Raw genomic sequence first — 20851 nt, 5'->3', positions numbered from 1 at the left:
GGAAGGTTAGGGACTGGCTAGTGTGTGCACTGGCCAAGTCGACATGGCAGTTACAAACTGCGCGCAGACTCTGCAATGGCAGATCTGAATTACCTTTTTGGGGCTACTCACGTGGGTGGCACAATCAGTGCTGCAGGCCCCCTAGTAGCATTTGATTTACAGGCTCTGGTTTAGCACTGATTAGCAGTAGTAATGTGCCCAGAGTGCTAAAACCAACACAAACAGGTCAGGAAAAAATAGGAGGAAGAAGCAAAAAGTTTGGGGAGAACCCTGCAAAAAGGGCCATTTTCAACAACAGCACAGAAATCTCAGCCAGGCAGATGGGGATCTCTAAATATGGCAGACAGTCCTCTGTCTGGGTGGTGGTGGACAGGGGCATATTTTCTCTCTGTCCAGCAGGTTCTAAATGTCAGTCAGCATGATCTACAAGATTGTAATAGGCAGGAAATTTGGTATCAGGTGATCCTGATGGGCATTTTGTATCATCAATATCTGATCCTGTTTATCTAATTAGCTATCCTCTTTCACATAGTGCAAAAGCAAAGACAAAGCAGGCAACTGCAGGAAAATGGAATGAATAGTTGGGTCCTATCACTGTCCCCCCACATACAGACATACACCAACATCCCATACTCCATTCTCAAATCCTCCCTCCTCTGTTTATGATGTGTAATTGTATTGTCAGGGCAAAGACAGAGTTGAAGATTTATTACAGGCTATAGGGTTACAGCAGGGACAGAAATGGGCAAACTAAGTGGTTGTGGTGACCCCAAACTGAGACTGATACAGTATAGGCAATGTACCTGTTAGGATAACATCGTTATAGAAGTTCAAAGACTGATGTGGAGACTAGACCTAGACCATGGTTCCAATTTATGAACATTTCAGGTGATAGTTTGTGTACACAGTAATTACTGTTACCCTGGTGTGGGATATTTAGGGGGTAACACAGTTAACCTCACCTGAGATCCCAACCTCAGAATAAAGACCAACATTAGGAATCACCGTTTACCACACCAATTCTCCATATTTGACATTTATGTCTTAGCATTTTATCCAGGTAGATTTTCTCAGCCTTTTTTGGTGAAATCTGCCAGGAGATATTTGCAAAGAGTAGTAATTGGTGCACAACTCAGAATTCTGATATGTGTGAAAACATTAATTTGTACATGGGTCAAAATTTCAAACAGAACATTAAAATGTAGTCTAAGTAAAGTCTGTAAATTTATAGGTGGCATGGATAAGGTATGTCAATAAAGATTTGCCTAGCTCTGTATTGCAATTATTATGGCCTCCGGGTGTTTTAAGGTTAGAGTGTGTTGCATTGAATTATAGTTGTATTTAAACAGTGCTTCACACTCCTAACAAGGCACCGAAATGTATTTCCACAGTAATAGCATGTTACTCTATGTAGAACCAATTCTCTGTATGCCATCAATATGAATTTAGCACCTATTAAGTGTAATAAGGTAACCCAATGTTAGTCTATGGGAGAGATAGCCTTACAACAGTAAAACATGACATTAGGAGGGTTTCCACTTTTAGGACAGTTAAACTTAAGGACATAGGTCATGCTTTTTAAAAACTATGAATCCTGACTTAAGAGCTTTTAGTACACTCACATGAAATAGCCTAACCCTCTCGATTATTTTTCAAAAATTAATTCTATAAGACAAACTCCTTGTATTTGTTTATCTTGGTATATTTATTTATACCTTTTTTACTTTATATAATTTGTTATGAATCTCATACATTTGTGTGCAGAGAATGTAAAAACATCAATATTTCACAACAGCATTCAAAGACATTTCGATATTCAATCAAAAAACTATTGAAAACAATTTACATAAATGTGTTCCAAAAAACAATGTTTCAAAACATACAAACAATAATTGTGAATAAATATTGTCAAACAACCACAACAGTGATCTTACAAAACACTTTGATTGCACAGAAATTCATTTGAAGTGATCAATAAAGTTAGGGTAAAAAATACTCTTTTTTTCTTTTTTCTTTTTTTTTGTCCCTTAAGAGCTTTTAGGGCCTACCTTAGGAGTGACTTGTAAGAATAAAAAAGGAAGGATTAAGCCTGGCAAACGTTTTTTTTGTCAGGTTGAAATGGCAGTCATAAACTGCACTACAGGTTGCAGGGCCAGCCTGAGACATGTTTTAAAATGCCACATTCGTAGGTGGCACAATGTGCCCAGTAGATGCATTTAATGTATAGATAATTGGGTACATGCAGTACCATTTACTGGGGATTTACAAGTAAATTAGATGTACCAGTTAGAGGTAGGCCAGTTTTACTATGTCTTAGCGAGAGAGCGTAATCACTTTACCACTAGTTAGAATGCACAGAATCATAGAAGCCAAATTAAATTGTGTCAGCAATAGAAAGCAAACATCTGGGGTTACTTCGGGTTACCCTGCAGAAAGGGCCAGGTCCAATATATGTAACCTTCAGTATATAAATCTATAAGGCATGAGCATTATGAAATATAGCAATACTTACTAAAATATTGTCTTTTGAATGATTATCACTGTAATTACGTTTATCCTTAACATAACGCTTTTTTCAAATGCAGATTTTTTCAAGTCAAACACACACACCTTCAAGATATAAATCTGTACGGCATGAGCATTATCAAACATAACAATACTTTTTAAATATAGTTTTTTAAATGATTATCGATGTAGTTACGTTTATTCATGACATATCTCTTGTTTTTTAAGTGCAGCAATTTTAAGGTACGCCGACAACATTTCACCCAGCACTACTAAGCTCACAATTCAGATAAAAGACACCAGAAAGATCACTCCTGGGTCTACACTTTGTATCCTTTAATCTCTGGTGAGTTTGCTTTAGTTCTTTTCATCTCCTTTTGTATTAATCACATAGTTTACCTCATGTTTATCACCTTGTACGAGTCACTTCTCTTTCATTTTCTGCTTGTCTCAGTGTTAGAAGAAATAGTTTTAAAAAAACGTTCTTTCATTTCATCATCTGTTATTCAAATGAAAGAACCAAATTCATCCCACCGCCAGGCTCTGGCCAATAAGGCCATCAGACAGTGCCCGACAGGCTGGTCTGACATCTCAGTGTGGGGGCCATTTTTTTGGACTGCGTGTGGGCCTGTTTTGTGGTTTAATGGGCTGGCTTTTACTGTTGATTTGACAGATATAAAAATAAATATTGCCAGCGCAAGCTCATCCATGCCTCGTTCCATACTTTACAAAATAATTATACAGCTTGTCTTTACAAGATCAAAACTGCCCAACGTTGCAAACAATACCACTTTTTTAGCTTTCTAATTTACTAAAGTGAGCCACATTTATTTTGGTGCCTGGGCCTATTTTCTGTCCAAGTCTGAGCAAACCGACCACTTCTCCATACCCACCTTCTAATCATATTGCCCCTCACAAGTTACTCTCCTGTGAGCCAGTTGTGTGTCTGTGCAACACCATCATGTGAATTACAAGACTTCATTGCATGGAACAAAACGTTAGAATCATTTAGAAAGTCTGGAAATTCTCAAGATATATTTTTCTAAAGCTTGTTACTTTGTCCCATTGCTTTGAGGTAGTTGGTTGTAAATGTCTTTATTTGTTATAACAACAACAGAAAGTTTAGGCAGATGGAGTACAAACTTAAATAACTCATTACCTAGGTAAAGGTAATGAGTTATTTAAGTTTGTACTCCATCTGCCATAAACTTTCTGTTGTTGTTATAACAAATAAAGACATTTACAACCAAATTCCTCAAAGCAATGGGACAAAGTAACAAGCTTTACATTAATTAGGTTAACCATGGACGTAAGCAAATCAGATACCCTATGGAAGGGAACAGTCAGACACACAGCATCACAGTTCTAGGTTCTTTATAAAGTCAGCAGTATCCCATCACGAATTTGGATCACCGCTGGGATTTGAACTCACTCCTTCATAAATGTAAAAGCAGTATCTTTTGTGCATCTTTCCTCAATGGGAGAGCACTTAGGGGCATATATACCATAGGGTTGCATCGCTTTTGCAACATGTAACCCTTAAGTTTGATATATCAAGCCACGCAAGGCCACCTTGACAAATCCAGAGTAACGCAACACAGCACAAATCGTGGAGTTGCATTACTCAGCCCTGGAAAGGCGTTCAGCGAGTGGAGCATGGTTGTTCCCAAGCATCCATCCATGGATTCTGAAGCATTCCTAGATTTTCCAATACTGGTACACCTGCGAATGCGTCAAATTGTTATGACTTCCCATGGGAGGCATAACGAGGAAAAATATCTTTATTTCTTCCTGTTTTTTCCACTTTCTATTTTGCTGCATTCTCCACCACACAAAGAAAGAGGAAAATGTCTCTCAGGATTACTTTTGTGCAGGATGGTGTCCCTTCCTGCACAAAAACAATTCTGCTTGCAATCCATCTATATCTAGACATATAGGTATCTGCATTGGCACTATCCAGCACATTATGCGCAAGCTCTGGGAAAAGACAGGAATGCACCTTATTATATTAAATACTGCGCATTCTCACCCTATCCCTGTCACGCAGCTAAGCTATGTAGCTTGCTCCGCTGTACTACTTGACTTTTGTTAAATATGCTCCATAGTTAGAATACACATTTTTAAAGATCCAGGCCAGTTTTGTTCATGTCAGAATTGTATGCTCAGATTGTAAGGCCTTCTGGGACCGTTCATCGAGATTGGATATTACACCAGCTCACTAAGTGATAAATGCCAGGAATGCGTCAGCAGGCTTGAATAAACCTTAAAATGCTAAATGTTTTGATCTGTTTAAACAAGGCGGAAATTAGTCTTTGAACTTAATTAAATGTTGAAATAACTTTTTCTGTGTACCGTATGTAAATAGTACGCAGCGAGTTCGGCGCTCGTTCGCTCACAGAATGCAATTGCTTATTTCAGGGGGATTTATTTGACCTTAATTAATGTGGCGCTTTCTGATCTGCCCTCTTGGAGAAATAGTCTTATCAAAAGAAGTGTAAGCGGTGTGTTGAGATACCAATCGCCATTAACTTCGGTGTGTGATGTCAGCAGTCCTCCAGAGACATTGGATTTAAACCCCTTTGTACACAGCTGTGTCAGGAGTTTAGCTCTAAATTGCATAAAGGCAAATAAATCCGTAAAAAACAGCATCTTTCTCCCATAAATTACAAACTGCTTTCTCTCCCAGAGGTGACTTTTAAATAGCACTGTTGATATTTTCGAAAAAGATTGGCTCTAAATTGAACACCAATATTATGAATATTAAATCATTCAGATTGACGTTAATATTATCGTCCTAGTACAATAGGTGCATAAACGATGCTGTGGCAAATGTCATTCTCTTAACTGACACATACATCCTTTTTTTCAACAATAATGTTGCAATTGTAGCCTTCTTGTCAAAATGCAAAATTTGAAAAAGGTTGTAATTTTACTCGTGCTTTTTTCCATTAATTACAACGTATCAATGCTTGGACTTGTTTCTACACAGTTGTCATAGCAACCTGACAATGATTTTCTTTATAATTTGCTGCTATAGTTATGCTGACTTTAAGACATTTGTAAACAAATTAATTTAAGCTGTTAACAATTGGCAATGGTTTTGCACAATACATGGGTACAACGTGTTAGGTCAAATCACGTAACCGTTTACGCCATACATGAATATAACTTAGATCAGCTTTGTCATATCAGTAGATCTGGCTTGCATTTTAGTCCTGACTAAAGTATCTATACTCCTGTTACTGTGAAAAAAGACACAAATCGATTGCTCTCTGTATAGAATGTATCCATGAAATAAAGAATGTAATCTTTAATAATTTAGTACTCTTTTGAGATCTCAATTTAGTCCCTCTTGCATTGCAATGTAAGCACTTCATAGGAGGTGGAATCATATACCAAACAGTCAATAGAATGATGTAAGAATATATAGTTCTCTGGGGCAGGAGCAAAGCCCACTTAATGTATGTTTTACAGAATTAGGCCTATTGCAACTGTGCTGTTAGGCCAGTACAAAAATGAGAATATTTTTAATAGCGTGTTACTGTGATCAAATGCAGAAATTCATTTAATCATGCCATATCACTGCGTATAAGCATTTAGGCCAACCTTGAATATATTTGACTAGTTTTTATAAAGTAGTTATAATTAGAGTTAGACTAATTTATGTGACCTCATATTTTTGTTTTTGTAAATTTGGAATTCCCAATATTTCCAAATAAATCATGTAGAAACCTGTGAATGAACATACTAGTACATACCAATAGAAGCATGTATTGCATCCAACTCAAAGTAGGGTTCATTTCTGCTTTTCAATTTGCAATTCAAAATTGTCATCTTTATGAGTTGATAACCTCAAAAGGCCCAATTCACAAAGGTACTTAAGTGTAGTAAAGCTACGAAAGTGGAATCTCCGCACTCATAACGAAACCTCTGCACTCGGGGCAGAATCTCCACACAGTGTACTCTCTGCAGTGTACCGTGTGGAGATTCAGACCGAGCGCAGGAATTCCACCACGAGTGTGGAGACACTGCACACATAACTTTACTAAACAGTTTACCGGTTGAAAGGCCTTTCACTTTTATCCCTATGGCAGATTAACAAGTAAGCTTACCTGTGTAATATATTGTCCAGTGCCACATCACTGTTGTCTATTGGACTCCACATGTGAACACTGCCCCAGATAGTGGACTCCTATGTGCCTGGGTGCCAATGCCCACCTAGGACATTGGAACCTAGATAAGTACAACTCCTTCCTCTATTCCCAAAACCAGATGAATCTGATGAATGGGGGGAGATAGCGATCCCTTAGACATAGCTGCAGCTCTACTGCCAGAACACAGCCTACTCAAAGACTTCTATCCTCACTTCTCTTTCTATTATCTTCAAAGACTGGAGAATCCCCAGTCCCCTCACAAATCACCTGACCCTGACCAAGGTCAGCTCCACAACTATAAACCTGCTACTCACTTTCCATTCCTTGGAAAAAATATTGAAACAGCAGTAATTAACTGAAGATAAAAGCATATAAATCTCATTAATCTCCTCCAACTCCTCTAACCGCTGTCCTGGCCAATAGCATAGAGATTTGCATAATCTAGAGATTAGACAACATGCTATAAGTTACTGACAATTATGATCCATATATGTTGGTGCTTTATGACAAGTCAGCAGCCTGTGATAATCTCGATATCCTGGTCTTAATTGAAACAATGTTTCTGTAAAAAAATATTTTTGCTAGCAATATTCTGGTATCATATCGATATTAGAATAACAGAGCTCTCTATAGTTTGGTAAAGCAATATCGCTCTGCCCTTGTACATATTTCGGCTCACCCTGTGGTATTTTTCCCCTCACTAAGGGCAACGATCATGCCAGATGATTGAAGGTTTTCCTCTTTTTCTTAGTTGGGACACAATATCTTGAAACTCTCTAGTTATACATGGGTGTTAATGACTCCTTTTCAAATTGGTTCAACTTCTGCCTCTCTTGCAGAAATCATATTGACCATATTGATTCCTCTAGATCTCTAACAATACCCGTCTTTTGTGGAGATCCAGAGGGATCTAGGGCCAGATGTAGGAGCCATTTACCGACCGGTAACGGCCAATTTCGGCCGTTACCGACCGGTAAATGGGGTTTTGGGATGTAGGGGGCACATTTTTACAGAATCGGTAAATTTAAATTTACTGATTCGGTAAATTTACAGATTCTGTAAAATACCGAATCGGTATTTTTACCGATTCGGTAAATCTCAGATGTAGGTGGGACTCTTCTGAGTCCCAAAGGCCCTACAAATTTGGTATTTTATCACCCAATCCAATTGGGTGTTAAAATACCGAATTCAGGTGTGCATGCACATGTGTGCATGCATACCTATGCCATGTGACAGACAGACATGCCCTTAGGGCATGTCTGTGTGCCACATGGCGCACATGTCAATTTTTGGGGTGCCAGAGGGTGTCAAAGTGACACCCCCTGCACCCTTGCAGAATTCGGTATTTACCGATTCGGTAATTACCGAATCTGTATTTCCCATTGATTCCTATGGGCTTCACAGCCCATAGGTATCAATAGGAAATACCGATTCGGTATTTACCGGAACGGTAAATACCGAATATTTCCGATTCGGTAATTCCACATCTGGAATTACCTACATCTCCCCCCTCTATTTTACCACTTCTTAAATACCGAATCTGTAAAATTCGGTATTTAAGAAGTGGTAAAATAGATTTACCTACATCTAGCCCCTAGTCTTTCTTCCATGATGTGTACAATTTACATGAAAGCAATTAGATGTCTCCTCAACAGACAAGACATTGCTAACCACCAATCAACAGAGTAACCCAACTGTACCTTAAGGTATCTTCAGCTAAAGATGAAGAGAGTCTTACACTAAGATCAAATTTGAAAGTGTTTCAAACATAGATTTCTGCAGTGAATCTGAAAATCATGCCAAAAAAGCCAGAGACCCTCATCCGGATGTGCCTCAATATTGTTAGCTTAGATGATATCTTCCCCGTTCCATAGCTCTTGTTCTGCAATCTAGGCTGCATTCACACGCTAGGAATTATAATGTATTTGCAGAAATCAAGCAAATTCAAATCATTACTTTGCAAACTGTTTGTTATTTGAGGGGTGGCAGCCACTACTATGTTTTCTTTTTGTATGGTATTGGATTGCCTGTAGTTAGGCGTAGGGCTCTTGTGGAATAGAGTTGTTTTAAGGAATAATGTTTGCACATTTTCTGAATGGTGGAGTTCTCGTTTTAAAAATACATTTTGTCAATTTCTTTGCAATTTTTGTAAATTTCATACTGATTTGGTAATCATTTTACTGTACTTTTTTCACATTGTCACTTCTGCTGTGCCATTAGCTTTTGTCCATCATTTTAGGAGTTTGTGGATGTCCTTGTATTAAATGCAACACGTAGGCTTTTTTTTGTCTGCATGTGTCTGTTGGTGGACAGGGTCGAGGTGGCTCTTGGAGTCCAGGCATATGTAGCTCAGCTACCTTCTTAACCATGTGCTTGCTCACCATTTTTAGTTTGTATGTGCATGACTTGGTTGATATTGTGTTTTACATTTTTTCTGCAAATCCTAAAAGTATTTTAAATGGGTTTGAAGTTGTAGAATTTTTTAACGTTTATTTAATTTTTATTCTGACATTGCTGATGCACTGGTGGTGGGCAAAGACCAGCCCAAAGCGGGCCAGACATATTCTGGGTAAATAATAGATATTTGTGCAGAACAACCATGTTCTTTGTTCTCCATGCCTCCTTCTGTTGTCTATATGATGATGGCCATTTTCTGTAGCCAGTGTATGCTTGTCATTGGCCCCATTGTTCCTTTGTTCTCCATGCCTCTTTCTTTTCTGGCCAGGTGGTGGTAGCCATTTTGTTAAGCGTATGTGTGTCTCTGGTGGCCGTTTTGTCTTTGTTCTGTATGCCTACTTCTTTGCCTGCCACATGGTTACCACCAGTTTGTGAAGCCAGTGAGTGTGTGTGTGTGTCTGTGGGTGTGGGTGTGTTTGTGTATGTCATGCCCATTTTGTCTTTGTTTTCCATGCCTCTTCCTTCGCTCACTTTTTGGTGGATGAGCTAGCTATCACCATTTTGTGCAGCCAGTGTCTTTTAAATCTTTTATTCCACTTTGGAAGGCGATTATAGAATCCCATGACATTTTTGTTCATTTTTTTCTTTCCTGATATATTTATTGTTGCTTCTGGCTGACTGTTGTACAGTGATGTTGTTTTTTATTCATTTATTTGATTTATGCCTGATTCACACTGCCTCCCATAGGGTGCCCTTGGGGCCCAGTGGTTCACCAGCAATTATTTAATTAAATTATTAGATTTTGCCTGCCATCTGTCTCCCATATTGTTTGTATGGGCCCTGGAGGAATACCACAAAATATGTGACTCATTTATGTGATTTATCCCTTCCCCCACCTCTTATAATGCCTCCACGGGCCCTGGAGGGAAAGCATCATTTATGTAATTATTGTATTTGATTTTTGCCTACTCCCACCTCACCTGGGCCCTGCAGGGACACCAGCAATTATTTTCTTCATTTAGTCTACTTTTTCTCTAACCCCTTGCTTCACACAAGGTCCCCAATGGGTCCTGGATGGACACTATTAATTATTTAATTAATGTATTCAATTTTGCCTTCCCTCCTTCCCTCCCAAAGGGCCCTACATGGACCCTGGAAGGGCACCAGTAATTATTTAATGAATTTATTCCATTATTGCCTGCCCGTCAACTCTAATGAGGTCTACATTGGCCCTAGATGTACACTAGCAGTTATTTTATCAATTCATCTGATTTTTGGGTTCCTCGCCTTTCATGAGCCAGTGAGTGTTTAAAGCCTTTTATTCCACTTTTAAAAGCCATTTTACAAGTCCATGACCATTTTGCTCATTTTTTGTTTTTTCTGATATATGTTTTGTGCTTGTGAATGACTGTAATACACTGTTGTTGTATTCAATTAATGTATTCAACTTTTGCCTACACCTAGGACTCTCATGGGGTGCCCAAAGGCTCTGGAGATCCACCTGCAATAATTACATTTATTTATTGGATTTTTGCCTGCCCTCCGCCTCGAATAAGTCCCTGGAGGGGCATTGGCAATTATTTTATTTAGTTATTTGATTTTGTCCTGTCCCTCCACTGCCCCCCCCCCCCCACCCTCAGAGGGTTTCCATGGGCCCTGGGGGGATACTAGCAATTATTGAATTACATCTTACAGAAGTAGGAGCAGAGTAGGAAGTTGAGCTTGATGCAGAAGAGGATGTTATTGTGTATCCCTTCCAATTCGCACATCAACTACATGATCATGATTTTTTTAAAAGAGCACTCAACTGTTTTCTTAAAGTCCCTCTTCTCAAGATCTGGACATGCACTGGAACTCAACAGTGACACACTATTTGAGACAAGGGAAAATGAATGTTCTCTAAAATCTTGAAAGTGATATTAGTGTGAAGAGTTGCACAAAGGAAGTACAACTCACTTCTATTTAACATGTTCTTAGTATGTGGTTCAACCAAAAACACCTGCTTTAATCCTTTAAACACCCCAGTAAGTTGCAGCAGCCACCACTCCTACAAAAGTCACAGTCCGCCCTTGATGAAGGTTAATACAACTGCCTAGCTCCATCTCAACACATTCGTCAGGCTTTGGCACTGAAAGAATGCTCTCCTCCCAAGTTTTGGACTTCTTTATGCGCAGGCCACATTAGAACCAAATTGCAAAATGCTCAATTTGCAAAAAAAACGTTTGTTGTGGTAATCCAGGTGGACATTATGGCACCAGGGGCCAACTGGACCATATGAAACATCAACACAAAATTATGTGGGCAAAGCACCTCAAAAACAGAGCTGGTGGTGGTGAGAGAGAAGAAGAATTTCAACTGATAGTCGGAGGTGGTAGTGAGGAAGGCGAGGATGTCAGAAGCAGCCCTGCTATTGTCGTTCTCAGTGAACAGTTGTCACCCACAGCAACCTCCGAATGGCACAAGGGACAGAGATACAGTCACTACAAAGCACCGTAGTAGCCTATATACTCCTTGTAGTTGAGGTATGAAAAACAAACCAGTCTCAGCAACCAACTATCAAAGCTGTTCACCAAAGAGTCAATTTAACACCAAACCCATGAGAAAGTGCATTTATATAATGGGAAACTGGCAAAACTGTTAGCACTTGACCTCTTCTCTTTTCAGTTCATGGAAGGAGAAGGTTTTTTTTGATTGGAGACCCTGTGCCCAAAATGGAAGTTTCCAAGCTGTACCTATTTTTCTTCTGCTGCTTTGCCAGTGGTGTACCACCACAAGTGCTGCAATTGGTTGGTGATGCTATCAAGGAGAACGCTTATCAGTCCATCCAGTTCACATTGACATGTGGATCAGTTGTCAAGCAACAGACTACATGTCAATCATTAGCTAAATTGCCTGAGCCTCACTGACTTTCTGATTCACAACACAGACAATATTTAGACTGAGAGAAGCCTGTGAATTAGTTGACAGCAATACCAGCGTTCTCTGCTAAGTGCTCCTGCTTGGCTAACCCTCGTAAAACATAAAGAAGTCCCTAAATTAGGAGGTTCCTGCCAAGAAAGTGGCCACTGGAGAGAATAAGAAGTCTGTTGCCAGTACCACTGCTTGCATCAAGCCCTTCTAATTTTATCAGAAAGTTGACATACCTGCTACAACCTCTTTTGGGTTGGAAGAGGTTGAGAGGAGGATCACCCCTAAATGAACAACACCACCTTCAAAATCAAAGCCCATGTCTCCCAGCGTTGCCATGCCTGCAGTTATGTATAGCAGTGAGCCTGAAATCGAATTCCATTAGAAAACCGACTCTTCACAGGATAATCAACAGGAACCATAGCCCACAACTCCTGATCATCTGTAAGTGGAATTAGAGCAAGAAGTTGAGCTTGCTGCAGAGGAGAATGTTGTTGTGACTAACTTTGAACTGGAAACACCAGCTTCATAATCTTTGTAAAGGAAAAGAAAGAACCCTAAAAAATACAGCTTCTGGTAAAGAAAGAAGTTGTTTAACTGATTGAAGGAGGAGGTGGTGAGGAAGTAAAAGAGGATGCCATCATGATAAGAAGTAGCATTGTGACTGTCGCCCATAGTGTGAAATCATCTCCTATAGCAAACTTAGAATGGCACAATTGACAGTGAGATATAGTCACCCTAAGGTGCCCAAGCAGCCTACCTGCCCCCTGTTGATCACTAGTGGAGGTATCACAAAGAACTCACAATTCAAAAGAGTCAACCTTTCTAGCCAAAAGGTACTGGGTAAGTAGAACAAGTAAACACCAATTTCCCTTTTCTGCTCACACTATATATCCAAAGATTTTCTGTATCTTAGATCAATTTGAATGCATGAATCAAATTATTTTTAGATATCACCAATTATGACGCCTCTTTATTGTAATTTTTTTTAAATGATTAACCACTTGGATGCTAAGGTGTTTTATGGCTTTGAATGTAATTTCCATTGAAGTCAATGGAAACTCCATGACGAGCTGGGCTCGTCATGAGCGTCGAAGGGGTTAAATGAATTTGGTTGTGTCCACAGTATACAAGTCAATTATTATACAGTACACTACAAAGTTTAAAACCATGACACCCATAATTCAATTGCCCAGCATCATATGTGTCTAATCACAGCAATACAAGATCATTTTTTTAAACAAATCACATGTATACCCTATATAGACCTTTCATGTAAACAAAGACACAATTAATTAAAACTGATAATTGCTGTACATAAAAGTGCTATCACTTAACATAGCCTTTATTAAAATCGTGCTGACACAGCATTTCAGGTACTAGGAGTCCACCCCCTGCCTTCTTCAGCACTAAGGCACATATGTTAAAAGTTTTTCATGTTTAAAAACAGTCATTACTTTCTTCCATATCTGGTGCCTGGTTTCACAAAGAAAACATTCACAACAACCAGCTTTCATGGCTATGTTCACCAAGGAGTCACCGTACCACCAAAGCCATACAGACAGTGGGAAACTAGCCAAAATGTTAGGGCTTGATATCCTTCTTTTTTCTTTCATGGAAGAAGAGGGGCATCTGGAATTTATAGACCACTAGTTACTCATTGGCTTTTCAAATTATATATGGAATGTAGATTGGCAACGGGGCAAAAATAACTTTTCTATGCTTTTTACTTATGTTATACTGGACTAATTCCAGCCTCAGCCGCGGCCAGTAGTGGGAGTACCGGACGGGCGGTGACGTGGGGAGGGGAGGGGCAGGGTGGGGGGTAGTAATGTATGGATTACGGACTGTAACAGGTAAGTAAACATAAAAATAAATAAAATGAATTTCGTTGCGTGCACTGCATCGCATTTTGTGAGAATGCAACCCTGCTTTTCGCATTTGTTTGCCTAGAGTTCCTTTATTAACGAGATATTGTTGCCTAAATTTACCTCTACCCATTAGTGATGGTAAGAAGACAAAATCATTCTGAGGAAGGGAGAGGGCAGCCACATCCAGAAAACTTTCTCCAAACCCAGCCTCTGCTTATTCTGTCAAAGGTTGTCTTAAGATCTATAAAACCTGTGTTGAGATGTTCGACCCTGTCTACAGGAACTCCATAACCTGCATGTACAATAGCACTATATTATCAAAGGTGCCACTGCTTTGCCTACATTTTCTTTGAAACCACGGTAAAAGCCTTTTGCTCAGAACCCAATTCTTGTGGGGTTTCTAAGGACATTGAAGCATTCCACTTTGCCGCCACATCGAGTTGATAGTTTGTTGGCTCTTCTTGAAGTTCTTTTACTGTTGGGGATGAATTACAGAGACTTTCCATACATGATCGCAAATGAATAACATTAATTATCTAAAACCTGTAGATTTTAGGATCAAAACTGGTTATCTGATTTTAAAATTTCTAACAGAAAGCCATTACACCTTGGTGCAGCATCTGAGCTACTCTTTTGTAGTATTCTAGTTTACTGTCCATTCTTGTGTATGCCATATTCCACCATATGCCTTGCCAGTAGAATGTTACAGTTTGATGATGCTTTACGGAATGTTGGGTGTCTGGCAAGAAAAGCCACAGTTGTGATGGGGCTGAGCAGCAGGCTGGCTGCTCCTGGTGGGGCTCATCTACATATCTACAATTAATCACCTTGTATGCAGCAATCTGTCTGGATTTCATTACTACATCTTTATGGTGATGATCTGGAAACTTACCCTCGCCCTACATGCTCAACCAAAGAAATTAATATCAAAGAAGTCAAGATTTTTCAAAAGAGGCAACAGGAAACCACAAACTACGATTTGAACAAGGACTCTGGCACCCTGAGCCCCACCAGTGACCACCTCACCGGTCGCTCCCAACGTATGCGTGCAAATCCCACTTCACACAAGCCTGAAGCGACTTCACAAGCACAACATTGGCTCTACAGCTTGTTCTGTTTTCACGAGCGCCTCTTAATATCAAAGCAACTCAAGCGCCTTTCATCAAAGAATTTCAACCGCATTTCAAAACAGTTAAGCGTCACTGTCATCTCCATGTTTGTGGTAAAAGCGAGATACCAGTACCCATCGTAATGCTCAGGTTAGCAACCTTTTTTTTTGTTGGGTGTAAAAAACTTAAGTTTACATGGATCAAGATGTTATCCACGAACTGTGAGTTCTGTTTGTTATCTGTGGCAAAAATGAACCAAAGCGCTTAGTCTTTCTAAGCATGTAGTACGTATACTCTCCAGTGTCTGTTTTCAATGCATCAACGTATTTGACAAAACCATCTGTCCCTGTGTACGGGCTGAGTTTGTCTTCCTTCACAAACTCTCTACTCTTTGAGCGTGTTATCACTATTATGGAATATGGAGCCTAATCTGATTCAAGATGAAATTATGGGACAGATTGTCCAGAGCTAATTATCAGTTACAAACTGTTGTGTAGCGCCTGATATTGACTTTTATTCAACTAAAAGTGTCTTCATTTGCAGTTCAACTGTTGCAGGGCAGTTCAAAACGAAGCGCATGTCTTGTACAGCGCACGCAGCTTTACCTGAATACATTAATCTCCAGTGAGGTTCCTCTATCTTCGTTGTGTTTGGCTGCCCCGGGATGACGCATGCTCAGACGTGCCTGGTGGGGCTTGCTGTAACTTCACCTTATGGACTTAATAAACTACATCAAATCCAACTCGGCTACGTCTACTTTGTCACCTGAACACAAGTGGCCAGCCCACACATTTTGGCGACGATTTTTTTTTTTTAATTTATTTTTATTTTTATTAACAATCATCGACAGCAAGCATACATTACAGTGACACAATCAATCTGATCAAAAACCTTCATATGGCGATCAGTATGCACATTTGACACTTTTAGGACAAATTAAGGACAAAGCAAGTCATCAGAGGCTAGCGAATGCGGTAGGGTACAAATGTTTCCTTTATAGGAATTCCATGGCCTCCATATACGGGACCACTTCATAGGGCAGCCACGAGCCAGATAGACAGATTTTTCACGGAACATGAACCAGTCCATGCTAGTTTTCCATTCTTTCGGAGTGGGAGGGGTGGCTGCCCCCCAAGCCTGGGCAATGTTCCTTTTAGCCACCATGAATCCAAGTGTGGTCCACTGCGTTTGGTGTGCGCTTAGGTCAGTTGGCTCCCATATGTTAAGCAAACACCTACTTGCCTCCGGGGAAATGTGGATTTGCAGGACCTCCCCCACCACACCATGAATCTCCCTCCAGTAGGACTGGATGAAAGGGCACTCCCAAATGATGTGCAAGAACGTACCCAGCAGGCGACACCGTCTACGCAGTCTCCAGTGGATGCCCTCCCCACTAACACTAGTCTGGGCCCGTCATATATATTATATGCAGGATTTTAAGTTGGACCAGTCGCAGTCTTGCCGGGATGGCCACCACTCTAGGGGAGGACAAAGCCTCCTGCCAGTCTTCGTCATCCAGTTCAAAACCGTCCGCTACCCATTTTTGTCAAAGTTGTGTGAGAAGGGTCGTCCATGTTATAGATTAGTTTATTGCAGATCAGCGAAATGGTCTTCTCTGGGAGGTGGCCATCCAGTATCCTACTTTCCAGTGGGGAGGACTCGGGGGGAGAGGAGCCCGTGGCAATGGCGGAGTGTAAGGCATGCCTTATTTGTCTGTAATGGAAGTGTTCTGAGTCAGCCAGTTCGTGTTGTGCCTCAAGGGAGGTGAACGTTTTAATGTCCCCCTTCTCCCACATATCATGAATGCGGGAGATGCCAATCATGTCCCACTTGTCAAATCCCTTCGTCCGCCACAGGTTTCCTAGTTTCACGGAATCTCATAAGGGGGTGGTCAATGTCAGTTTACCCTCCCATCCCAAAGATTTGTGGGCAGTGCACCAGACGGTCACCGAGTGTCCGGTGGGGTCTGTCAGTGGAGGTCGTGCTAGTTCGGAGTACAGTGTTCTATTGTAGTTCCCACCCAGGAGAAGCAACCTGTCCATACAATAGACTGTGTCATCAGGGGGCCCGTAGGTGCCATGATTAATGGCAGCCAGGTGGGCAGCCAAATATTATTTCTTGATATCAGGAAGGGCAACACCTCCATCATACCATTTCAAGGTTAATTTGCTAAGGGCTATACGCGGTGGCCCATTCCATACCAATTGCCTCTGGAGTTGTTCAATTTCTTTAAAGTAAGAAATGGGGACAGCCTCAAGCGAATTTCGCAAGGCATAGAGGAAGCGGGGGAGGGACATTTTTTAAAAAGTGCGGCCCTCCCTAAGAGAGACAACAGAAGGGTTCTCCAGCTGGCTATGTCATGCCGTAGGCGCTGTAGATGGGGAAGGAGGTTGTCTTTGTAACAGAGCGTGGGGGCTAGGGAGACGAATATACCTAAATATTTGAGCCCTGATTTGCTGAGTTGAATCAGGAAGTTAGAAGGCAAAGTGGGCATGCCCCCATGGAGGGGATACAAATGTGGCTTAGCCCAGATTATTTTGAATCCGGAATACTGCCCAAACACTGCCAAAATATCTAGTAAGGCAATTAGAGATTTTCAGGGATCGGTGAGATAGAGTAATATGTCATCCCCGTAAAGTGATATCCGGTCTTCCCAGTCTGCAGACCAGCGGAATCCACGGATCACTAGATCCCGTCGGATCCAGGCTGCCAACGGCTCTAGTGCCAAGACGAATAAGAGAGGGTAGAGCGGGCAACCCCTGGCGGGTGCCCCGGCTCGAAGTGAATGTGTCTGATTGTTTGTTATTCACTACCACTTTCGCCAATGGTGCCGCATAGAGGAGACGGACCCAACTAATAAAATCTGTGCCAAACCCCAGCTTCTGGAGCACCGCGAAGAGATAAGGCCATTCGACCATGTCGAACGCCATAGTGGCATCTAGGGAGACCAGGACAGCTGGTTCACGTAAGGTGTCTGCCCTGCCAAGCACCCCATGGATGCGACGCAGGTTCAGCGCCGTACTCTGGTGCGGGATAAAGCCTCACTGATCAGGGTGAATGAGTGTTGATATGATTTTAACCAGGCGGTTGGCCAGGACCTTCGCAAGAATTTTAGGCTCAGCATTGATAAGAGAAATAGGCAGATAGGAAGCACAGTCTGTTTTGGGTTTGCCATCTTTATGGATGAGAACAATGTTAGCAATGCATTGATCCAGCGGAAGTTCACTTAACTCCCTGCTCTCCTCAAACATGATTTTAAGCTGGGCTGCCATTGCGTCCGGGTGGAGTTTATACAATTCTATAGGGATTCCGTTAGGGCCAGAGACCTTACCCGATTGAAGCGATCTAATCGCCTGGGCGATTTCGTCTGTGGTAGGAGCACTGTCTATTAGCTGCTTATCGGCCAAAGTAAAGGCGGGCAGGGCAATATCTATGAGTAGGTCGGCGGAGTCTTCTTCAGCGTAAGATATCCCTGCTCTATACACTGCCCCGAAATGCGCGGCAAATTAGTTACCTATTTCCTGGGGGGTCCACGATTTTGGCATTTGAGGCATTGTGGAGGACCGGGACCAGTCTACTTGCCCATTCCCATCTATCCAGCCAGGCTATCAGTTTCCCTGCATTGTCGCCCACATCGTAAATTCTCCCAAGTGTATCCCTCTCCAGAGATCGAGCTGCATCAGTGACTATAGCCTTATACTCATCCCATTTGAGTTGTAGCAAGTGGAGTATATCAGGAGAGTCCTGTCCTGCCAGTTCCCTCTCAAGTCTTTGAATGTCATCCTCTATGTCAGATACCGCCCTCCGCTGTTCCCAGTTGTGACCCGATATTAAGGACAGGGCCTTTCCCCTTATCAACGTTTTATAAGCCTCATAGAGCATTTAGCCGGAAGTCATGGTGCCCACATTTTCTGTTGTCCGTAGTGGTTAAAAGACCTTTGCGTATTTTGGGGTTGCAAAGGTGCCAAGGGTTAATAGGTGTGACCCTACCCACACGAATATGATCCAGAAGTACATGTGCCCATAGCAGTGAATGATCGGATATGCCTCTTGGTAAGTGTTGGAAACGGGATCTCTGGCTGGCCAAGGCTTGCGCCAACGTCAGTCAGAGACCACCACTTCCACGTCAGGGCAAGGGAGTCACACACCAAGATAACCCCTGCTCACCCTCTAGGTAACGTGACGCGAGCAGCCAGGCTAAACTTGGAGGCTATGTAGGTTAAGTGTTTGCGCGCGCACCCAGCAACAACTCCCAAAAGCCCACCACAAAGGAAACTCCACACCAGGTTATATAAAAATAGCCTTTGTATTATAATAAACATACATTAGATAAAACACACATATTGGTACACTGTGCCAACAGGCACGGGCAGAATTTACAAGGGATATGTACAAGACAGGGCCACATGGACCACTGTCAGGAATCATCACTTTTTAGGAATAGTAATTAGCACATAGAACACTTTTTTAGAACAAATTAGAAAATGTAGCACACAACCAGTAATTACTGGTATAGGGTAAGTACCTCCTACACAACCCTAACCACCTTAGGAATATTGCGTAGGGAACCAAAACCTCACTAGCAACACCTGTACTAGGAGAAAAACAACCACCTAAGAATCACCATCATTTAGGGGTATAAGCATAGGCACATTACACATGATGCATTAACATTCAGCGGTGTAGGGAAATAAAACACATGATGTATCAACACACATTCAGCGGTGTAGAAATAAGGCACATGACGCATAAAAACACATTCAGAGGTGCAAGCACAAGAAATTGCGCAAAACTCACAGAAGTCACCACCTGTGACTGTCCCTAGGCCAACGGGCCTCTCTAGGGCTAGGACGCCCTGTGTCCAAATGTCAGGGCCTAAACGTAGCAGCTGCCCACGAAGTGCTGGGGAGCTGAATCACTGCTGGGCCACTGCTGGAGCCTCGCAGGCTCTACCCTCCAGAACAACTGTGCCCCTGAGCCTCTCAGGGCTCGCAAAACAATTATGCTGACACTATAGAGCCTCTCAGGGTTCGTGAAAACAACTGTGGGCTTGGAGGAGCCTCGGGGCTCTGAACAAAGAAATGCCCTCTCAAGAGCCTCGCTGGGATCTGCACAACTGGTTGTCCCCTCTGGGAGCCTCGCTGGGCTCTCAACACAGATCACGGCCCCTGAGCCTCTCTGGGGCTCTAAAGCAACAATGGGGCCCTGGAGCCTCGGGGCTCCTAATTAACAATGCCCCCTGAGTCCTCTCGGGACTCGCAACGCAACCAATGCCCAGTGAGCCTCTCTGGGCTCGTAACCACGATGGCCGCCGTTGGAGTCCCTCTCTGGGGAACTCGGACTAGCAAAAATGCCCCCGAAACGGTGGAGTCCTTCCTTGGGACTCGGAACACAAATGCAACGGCCCCGGAAGCCTCTCTCAGGCAAGGCACTCACCGGCTGCTTCTTAGACGCTCTCTCCGCCCCCCGGTCAGCTTCTGGGGCGGCGGTTCCTCTCACCGGCTCCTCTCTCCACCGGCGAGACTCGTCTTGAGTCATGGTGCTCTCTCTCGCTCCCCGGCTCTCCTCTCCTCTTCCCACGCTGCGGGGGCGGGACTTCCGGTCCTTCTCCCGGTCAGGCCGCATAGGGATTGGCCGGCCGGCCCTTCACTTCCGGGTCACCGCGGGCAGCGCGGCGGCCCGATTCAGGCAGGCAGGCGGGGTGTAAGCAGACGATGACTCAACCGAGGGGTTGGCTCCCTTGAGTTGATCCACAACGGGGCAATCAATGCCGGGTGGGCACCGGCCGAAGCAATCAAGGCGGCGCCAGAGCAAATCTAAAGCGCTCCAAGCGCTATATGTGGAAAATAAAGCGCTCCCTGCGCTAGGACACCATTAAAGCGCTCACAGGCGCTTGTGGGGGGCAAAA

Source organism: Lissotriton helveticus, chromosome 2_2 (assembly GCF_964261635.1).
Source record: "Lissotriton helveticus chromosome 2_2, aLisHel1.1, whole genome shotgun sequence".
NCBI lineage: Eukaryota > Metazoa > Chordata > Amphibia > Caudata > Salamandridae > Lissotriton > Lissotriton helveticus.
The sequence above is the reverse complement of the archived record's forward strand: the minus strand, read 5'-3'. Positions refer to the sequence as shown.